Raw genomic sequence first — 9,363 nt, forward strand, 5'->3', positions numbered from 1 at the left:
CAAATTCAATGCTTTTTTCTAGCCATGATTTATAGCAGAATACGACAGACATTTCTTTCTGCCTGCTGTTCTGGGAAGCCTTTTCTTTCACAGATCTCTCTTTTGGGCCCTGTTCAAGCTCCCTGGTCTGTCTTTGCAGCACAAATATTGCACAATTTGAAGGTATTGCTGCATTTGCTGCCATCTAATGGGAGAACTCAGCCTGGGCGACCTCAACTCATTCTGCAAGCAAAAAAAAAAAAAACGTTTTCCTGTGCAATCCTGCTACCACTTGGCAAAGCAGCATCTTCCACTAAACTTAAACTGCAATTTTTCCATCAACAGGGATGTTAATTAGTCTCCTTTACTCAGGCTTTTACTCACACAGAAGTTGCAACACCTCATAGCTTTGCAATCGCTACCGATTGGGGACTTCCGAAAACAGCCCCGGGGACTCCAAAGCTGGACTTTCCAAGCAGGGAAAGAGAAAACAGGTACATCTACCTGGGCATCAGGAGCTCTTAAGCCTTGTTTCCTTGGAAAGCTGAGCTATAATGGTCAGAAATATTCAGAATTATATACTTTTTTTTTTTTTAATATATAGTGTTATTAGAAAACCAGCTCTTGTTGTCACTATATTTTTGTAAAGCAGAAACTGGCTACTGTTATGCTTGGCCTTAATATACATATAAATAACAATGGTGACAAAAAGCAAACCCATCTGAGCAGAATTATTTCCTCAAAATCTGCAGGTAAGCACAATCTTTAAATACATCTGTTGAATGGCTGGGGGATAAGGCAACGCACATAATATATAGAAATACTAAAAATATAACACTTGTATTTTTATTTATTTAGCCTGTATGTCTTTCTCTGCAAAAACGCAGTTCTCTGCATCAAGCTGTAAAAAAGAAAAACAACCTTGAAATTGTGACATGTGCTTGTTCTGACTTCTCACACAGGGTTTTTAAAACCGATGCAGTCCTTCATAAAGAAGCCACATCAGCTGTGAAAGGGGCAGGGTGGAGCAGCTTGCTCTTCCCTGCCCATCCCGAGATTTGCTGCGACAGTGCAAAAAAGCATTTATCCGATCACATATCCCACCACCCCAGTGCTCTTTCTGTTATCCTGGGTGTGTTCTTGGGGCTTTTGAATTTCAAGCAGTTTTTAGTAGTTTTCTGATGAGACCCACTGCTGCTGCCTGGCACCAGGAAAGAGAACAATTAGCTTTACCTTGCCTAAAAAGTGCATTTAGGATATACTGCGTATTTCATTGTTTCAAATCAAATCCGATCAGATTGTAAAGCTACAGCAAAAGTCACCACTGCACAGCAGCACCCATGGCCCTAAACCCCTTATTTTATACACCAGCCTTCATGCGACTCCTGGTATTCATTTCTTTTATCCCAAGACTTGGTTTTGCTCCCTCTGCTTCCAGTATCATTCCAGCATCTCAGATCCAGCTGGGTTTCTTTTCTGCCTCTTTCCTTAACTTGTTTTTGACTCTAAAAGAAAGTGGTGAAGTTTCCCCACAAGTATTTTGGAGGGCTCGCGTGTTCTGGGATCAGCCATCTCCTCCGCAGCTGCTTTTGCTCTCAGCATCCGAGGGAGATCAGGCAAGGCAGACACGCAGGGAGCAGAGATGGTGTCTGGGGGCTATTTTTATGCTTTTCTGGCTGTTGCTGTAGTTTCAGATCACAACGGGAGGGTCTGTCCATCACCAGCAGCAGCCCTTTTTCTTCTGAGGTGGCTTTGGTACCTCTTCTGCCTTATTTTTCAATTCATCTTCACGAACTTTGAGCAACCTGGGGGAAAAGGAAGCAAATTAGCCGGGTATTTCCCCTGTATTTTGTATTGCTATGCTGTTTGTCTTGACAGACATCAGTAAAGGAGGCTCAGCACGGCTGAAAGGAGTTAGGAGCCTTCCAGCTCAGCGTGATTTGAGAACCACAGACTCTGCTGAGAATGCCAACCTAAATCAAATCACAGACAGAACTGATTTCATTCAACCCAGGGAGAAATCAGCAGCATCCTGAGAAGGGTTTTATTAATCTCCTTGAAATGTTAGATATTCACAAGACATCTTACAGCACTTCTCTCCAGCTCATCCCAGCTGTGCACATGCTGCTCTGAGTCTTCCCTGATGTTTGGACACATGGAGTCTCCGGTGACAGTAACACACCAGTGTTTGGAGTTACAAAAGCAGGGAGGGAGCCCATCAAATTCAGGACAGCTGGCAAAATCCAAGCACATGCCTCACCTGATTAAGCTGACCATGGACTCGAAGACATTGTGGCCCGAGGCAGCGCTGCATTCGAAAAACATGAGCTGATGCTCCTGGAAGACGTGGAATAAAAATGTAATATTCTTGCATTGGAATAGCTTAATATGGGAGTAAATAGGCAAAGGACAGTCACGGTCAAGGGGAAACAGGAGGACTCAAAGAAACAAATAACTCAATATCTTATTTACTGGAATATGAGAGTGAAATTCAGTTTTTCTGGTAGCTATGACACCAACATTTAGCATCAAGGAAAAGGCTGATGCTGCAGACAGAACGAGATGTGACGCACTCTGCTTAGTGGAGCAAATGCAAAGATGCAACTAGATGTTCCCAGGTCTTTCACGCCTGCCAGTGACTGGTTTGTGGAAAAAAAACATCTAACCCCTTGTCCTGCTGTCTCCATTTATAAAACTGGTCAATGGGTACTGGCCCAAATCCCCAAAACTTTGAAATTAAGTTTGTACAGGTGAGTTTCTTCTCACCTAATTTTTATTAGCCATCTACATTTGATGAGATTAATCATACTTCAGGCATTTCAGTATCCTTAAACCAGGGGCTTGGTGGTTTTATTATTTCTATGATGCTGGGAAGATATGTGGCACTCCACAGCAAAGATAAGCAGAGCTGAAAATGTTTTAATTTATAGATCCAGTTCCATAAACTGTTTTACTGGGGCACAATGCTGAGTCAAAACTAGAATGGCAAGGGGAAACTAAGGCAGGGGAAGGTGAGAGATGGGTTCAGAGATCACTTTGCCACCCCCACTGATGCTGAAAAGGTGAATTAAAGGCTTTCAACTTTCTCCAGCTCCTCAGGCAGTGGCTGGTGACATCTCCCCTTAGATGTCCTTGCTTAACTAGGGTGGACAGCAGGTTTTAGCAGGGCCATGCACCTACCTCAGCCAAGCGCTCCCCCTCCTTGGTAGGGACCTGCCTCGCTGCAGCGCAGTCGGTTTTGTTCCCGAGAAGCAGAATAGCAACTCCATCTTCTGCTCCTTCCTGGGCAATTAAAGAGGGGAGGATCAGGAGCACGGCTGGATCTGCCTTGACTCACAGCCAGCTGCGCCGTGTAGACACATCCTGGAGCACCGTGAAGGACGCCCATGGATTTGGGCTGATAACAAAACCTTAGATTCTTGAACTAGTTTAACAGCATTTAAGAAAGGGATTTTTGATTTTTTTTTTTTCTCTTAAATCATCTGTCCTGGTCTATTAATAGGGCAGAGAATGGGATGAGTTACCCTTGCAGTGAATCCACTTTGTGTTAGACTTCAGGAAGATGCTCTCGCTGTGATTTACAGGCACTGAGCAAGGCGACATCTTATTCTAGTATTTTTAAACACTGACATTGTACTTGACTGGAAATCTCTGCCAAGTTTTTAATAAGACACGAATTACCTCCCGTTTCCCAGCGCTCAAAATGGGCTATTCCTGATTTAAAAGTTTTATCAAAATAACTTCTAACATTTTCCAATCCTCTGCATTGGTTTTTAATTTTTAAAAAGTTGATAATTATAATAATGGTGCTTATTACTCCAGGAAACACCACAAAAATGTAAAAGTTGTCAGTAAATCCTCCAAGAAAACTTATTTTCTAACTAAAGCAAAGCAGAACGCCCTTTGCAAAGTGCTTGGTCACCCCCAGATGTCCATCCCTAGCCAGTGGCAGAGGTCAGGTGAAGAAATGCTGATCTCAGAGTCGCTGCCAGTTCCCACACCTTGGGGACAGAAGGTTTTTCCTCCTTCACCCACCTGGATGCAGCTCAGCCAGTACCGCACATCTGAGAAGGAGTACTCCGAGGTGATGTCGTACATCAGCACGACCCCGTCCGCCTTCCGGAAGAACTGCTTGGTGATGCTGTGGTACCTGCATGCAGTTTGAATGGTCACTGATAAGGTCTAAGGAGCTTTTGCTTAGGAGCCATCTGAAATCCCAGTGGGAAAGCTGAAAATATGTGTCTACAAAAAAGGCAGACCCCAGATTTTGCTCCTATCCTGATCATAGAGGCTGTAAAAACAGCTGCAGTGCTTATTTTTATCTTAATTACTTCCTTTATTATGCTTTATCAGATCACATACTGTACAGAGTCCCGCCTGAAACAACCTCTCCTTCGCTTAGCAAAGCCAAGAACATTCATTTCCACCAAACTACCACAAAGAAGAAAGCCACAGGTCGCTCTCCCTAAGCAAACAGCCCAGCACCTCACCTTTCTTGACCAGCCGAGTCCCACAGGCGGAGAGCAAAGCGCTTGTTGTCCACGACCACATTTTTGACCTGATAATCCAGCCCTAGGAGACACAAAAAGGGATATTTTGATACTGTAGAGTTCATCGCTGTGATGGAGGATGGATGGAGAAGGCACATGGTGCGGGTGTGGTCCGAGGCTGCAGCTCAAGGGGACTGGTCCCAGGTGAACCTCCAGCTTTTACATCTTTAATGGCTGGATTTTGGAAGGTCTCTAATCTCATGATGTATAAAACCAGGTTGGTTAAGAGAGGAGAATAGAGCTGAAAGGCAAAGCCAAGAGAAAAGCACTAGGGCCATTGGTATTGGTGCCCTAGAGAGGGCAAGGAGGACCAGCATTGCCTGCTCATCAGCATGCAGGTGTGTGAAGTTGGTGGTCCTATTTGGTCCCCAGTGACAGGTTGTATAGCACGCTTGGCGTGAGCTGTAACACACACGTAATGACCACCAGCAGCTCGTGAGGTGGAGGAAAGGGAATTGCAATGGTGACCCAAGCGGGTGCAGAGCTGTGCTGAAATGGAGCTGGAGGGAGACCTACCTACTGTGGCGGTGAGGTGTGGGTTGAAGGTGTCGGCGTGCAACCGGTACAGGAATGATGTTTTGCCCACGTGGGAGTCCCCGACGAACAGCACGTTGTAGAGGTGGTCTGGGTCCAGGGAGGCTTCAGGAGAACCCCTTGGGGCAGCTCCTGCCCCAGCCACAGTCACAGCCCCTGGCTCTCCTGGGCTGGACTCGCATTCCTGGCTCATTTTCCGCCCAACTTCTTGCTTCTTCTCCCGTTGACCAACAGTGAAGTCTTCACTCTGTTCTCCCAAGAGCTGCTTTTGAGGCTGCACATTGCTGTTGGCTGCATCCCCCAGTGAGCTGTCTCTGAGGACCATCCCCAGCTGATCATTCCCAGCATCTTCCTCCTGTTGGGCCCTTGTGTGAAGGGTCGATGCTGGTGGCACCTCTTGTTTTGGAGGCTCAGCAGGTCCGGCAGCTACCTGCTTTGTTTCCATCAGACACGATGCCTTCTCCTCAGGCTGCTGGGAAGCAGCATGAAGCCTCACCTTATCTGCCTGTGCTGAGACCTGCTCCTGAAGCTCACTTTGGGCTGCCTGTCCCGAAGCGCCTAGCCGCCGCACATCTGGAACGAGAACATCCTCCTGCATCATCGTTTCCAGCTTTAGTGTGCTGATTTGTAATGTCACCTCAGAGAGCCGGGGGGCCAGCACAGACACGCCATCATCATGGCCCTGATTTATCCCTGGACTCTGAGTTGTAACTAAAATCCTCTCCTCTGCCTCCAGCCTCTCTCCCTGCATCACTTCCAGACCTTGAGCTCCATACAAAGGTCTCTCCTCTGCATGGTCCCTCTCTTCCTGCGGTACTTCCAGTGTCTGGGTATCCTCCAGGATCTGCCCATCTGGACCAGTTAGTGCTCCCAGCATTGCTTCCAGACCAGGACCCTGAGTGGCTGCAGCACGCTCAGGATGTGAAGCCACCTTGGCCAGAGGGGACACACGTGCACCAGCAGCCCCCTCCCACGTGTCTGCGGTGTGAGCTGCACACAGACCTGCCTCTGAACCAGGAGTCTGGCTCTGCTCCCCTCCCTGCATCCCAGCTGCGCCCAGGGGTGCCAGACCTGCCTCGGTGCTGCCTCCTGAGGTTGAATTGAGTTCCTCTGCCTCTGCAAGTGGCTGCACATTGGCATCAGTGCTCTGGTCCTCCAGCATGTCCAGGATTACAGCCTCCTTCCATGGCTGCACGCCTGCACCAGCCCCCTCTGCCTGCCTGATGGTCACTCCATGGGGGTGAAGCACAGGGTCGTGTCGCAGCTCATCCTCACCCTGCCCTTGTCCCCCATCCTCAGACTCCTCCATGAGCTGCACGGCTGCACTGTCCCTGCTTCCCTGTGGGATTTCAAGGCTGGCACCCCCCAGCAGCTGCATGTCTGCCTGGGTGTCCTCTGCCTCCACCATTTCCACTGACTCTGGTTTATCAGCCTGATCCAGGGGTTGCACATCTGGAGCCACGCTCCCTCCCTGCTCTGTCCCTGGGCAGCTGGCCTCACTCAGGGGCTGTAGATCTGCCTCCGTGCTCCCTCCTGGGATCAGTTTGAGCTCATCCACCTCTGCAAGCAGCTGCACATTGGCATCAGTGCCCTGGTCCTCCAGGGTTTCCAGGATTACAGCCTCCTTCCATGGCTGCACGCCTGCACCAGCCCCCTCTCCCCACCCAACTCCTTCTCCCTGCAGATCAAGCACAGGCTCATGTCGCAGCTCACACTCAGCCTGCCCTTGTTCCCCATCCTCAGCCTCCTCCATGAGATGTACGGGTGCATGGTCCTCCCCTCCCTGTGGGGTTCCTGGGCTGAGACCCCCACAGAGCAGCACGTCTGCCTGGGCATCCTCTGTCTCCAATTCCACTAACTCTGATTTATCGATCTGATTCAGGGGCTGCACATTGGCACCAGTGTTCTGGTCCCCCAGTGTGTCCAGGCTTTCAGCCTTCTCCCAAAGTTGCACACTGGCACCAGCCCCCTCTCCCTGCGGATCAAGCACAGACTCGTGTTGCAGCTCTTGCTCACCCTGCCCTTGTTCCCCATCCTCAGCCTCCTCCATGAGATGTACGAGTGCATGGTCCTCCCCTCCCTCGCAGGTTTCTAGGGTGAGACCCCTAAGCAGCTTTGGGTCTGCCTGGGCATCCTTTGCCTCCACCGTTTCCACTGACTCTGGTTTATCAGCCTGATCCAGGGGTTGCACATCTGGAGCCACGCTCCCTCCCTGCTCTGACCCCAGGGAGCTGGGCTCGCTCAGAGGCTGCAGATCTGCCTCCGTGCTCCCTCCTGGTGTCATTTTGAGCTCATCCACCTCTGCAAGCAGCTGCCCATTGGCATCAGTGCTCTGGTCCTCCAGCATCTCCAGCATTACAGCCTCTGCAGGGGGCTGCACACCTGCACCAGCCCCCTCTCCCCACCCAACTCCTGCTCCCTGCAGATCAAGCACAGGCTCATGTCGTAGCTCACACTCACCCTGCCCTTGTTCCCCATCCTCAGCCTCCTCCATGAGCTGCACGGCTGCACTGTCCCTGCTTCCCTGTGGGATTTCAAGGCTGGCACCCCCCAGCAGCTGCGTGTCTGCCTGGGCATCCTCTGCCTCCACCATTTCCACTGACTCTGGTTTATCAGCCTGATCCAGGGGTTGCACATCTGGAGCCACGCTCCCTCCCTGCTCTGACCCCGGGGAGCTGGCCTCACTCAGGGGCTGCAGATCTGCCTCCATGCTCCCTCCTGGGATCAGTTTGAGCTCATCCACCTCTGCAAGCAGCTGCACATTGGCATCAGTGCTCTGGTCCTCCAGTGTGTCCAGGATTACACCCTCCTCCCAAGGTCGCACGCCTGCACCAGCCCCCTCTCCCTGCCCAGCCCCCTCTCCCTGCAGATCAAGCACAGGCTCATGTCGCAGCTCACGCTCACCCTGCCCTTGTCCCCCATCATCGACCCCCTCCCCAAGCTGAATGCCTGCTCCATTCTCCCCTTCCCATGCGGTTTCTGGGCTGAGACCCCCAAACAGCAGCACATCTGTCTGGGCATCCTGTGTCCCCAATTCCACTAACACTGGTTTATCGACCTGATCCAGGGGTTGCACATCTGGAGCGACACTCCCTCCCTGCTCTGTCCCTGGGGAGCTGGCCTCGCTCAGGGGCTGCACATCTGCCTCTGTGCTCCCTCCTGGGGTCATTTTAAGCTCATCCACCTCTGCAAGCAGCTGCACATTGGCATCAGTGCTCTGGTCCTCCAGCATCTCCAGAATTACAGCCTCTGCAGGGGGCTGCACGCCTGCACCAGCCCCCTCTCCCCACCCAACTCCTGCTCCCTGCAGATCAAGCACAGACTCGTGTCGTAGCTCACACTCACCCTGCCCTTGTCCCCCATCCTCAGCCTCCTCCATGAGCTGCACGGCTGCACTGTCCCTGCTTCCCTGTGGGATTTCAAGGCTGGCACCCCCAAGCAGCTTTGGGTCTGCCTGGGTGTCCTCTGCCTCCACCATTGCCACTAACTCTGGTTTATCAGCCTGATCCAGGGGTTGCACATCTGGAGCCTCACTACCTCCCTGCTCTGTCCCTGGGCAGCTGGCCTCACTCAGGGGCTGCAGATCTGCCTCCGTGCTCCCTCCTGGGATCAGTTTGATCTCATCCACCTCTGCAAGCTGCTGCACATTGGCATCAGTACTCTGGTCCTCCAGGGTTTCCAGGCTTTCAGCCTCCTCCCAAGGTCGCACGCCTGCACCAGCCCCCTCTCCCTGCCCAACTCCTGCTCCCTGCAGATCAAGCACAGGCTCGTGTCGTAGCTCACACTCACCCTGCCCCTGTCCCCCATTCTCAGCCTCCTCCTCAGGCTGCATGGCTGCACCACCCTCCCCTCCCCATGAGGTGTGTGGGCTGGCAGCCCCATGGAGCTGTGTGTCTGCTTCGGAGTCCTCTTCCTCCACCAGTTCCTGTGCCTGAGCCTTAACTGGGAACAGTTCACACAGGTCAGGGCTCCCCGCAGGTGTTTCTGCTGTGGAAGGACCCTCACCCTGCACTGCAGCAGCACCCATTTCCTCCCCCAGCCCTAACTCTGCTTTCTCATCCTTCTCCAGGGGTTGCCCACCTGGAGCCACGCTCCCTCCCTGCTCCGTCCCTGGGGAGCTGGCCTCGCTCGGGGGCTGCAGAGCTGCCCCTACCTCTGCAAGCAGCTGCACGTTGGCATTGCCGCTCTGGGCCTCCAGCGGTTGCACATCTGTCCCCACTTCACCTTCCTGCATGTCAGTGGGTGTCACGGACGCCGGCAGCGGCACCTCTGCACCCACGCGCCCTCCCCACGCTGCGTC

The sequence above is a fragment of the Nyctibius grandis genome, chromosome 27 (assembly GCF_013368605.1).
Source record: "Nyctibius grandis isolate bNycGra1 chromosome 27, bNycGra1.pri, whole genome shotgun sequence".
Taxonomy (NCBI): Eukaryota; Metazoa; Chordata; class Aves; order Nyctibiiformes; family Nyctibiidae; genus Nyctibius; species Nyctibius grandis.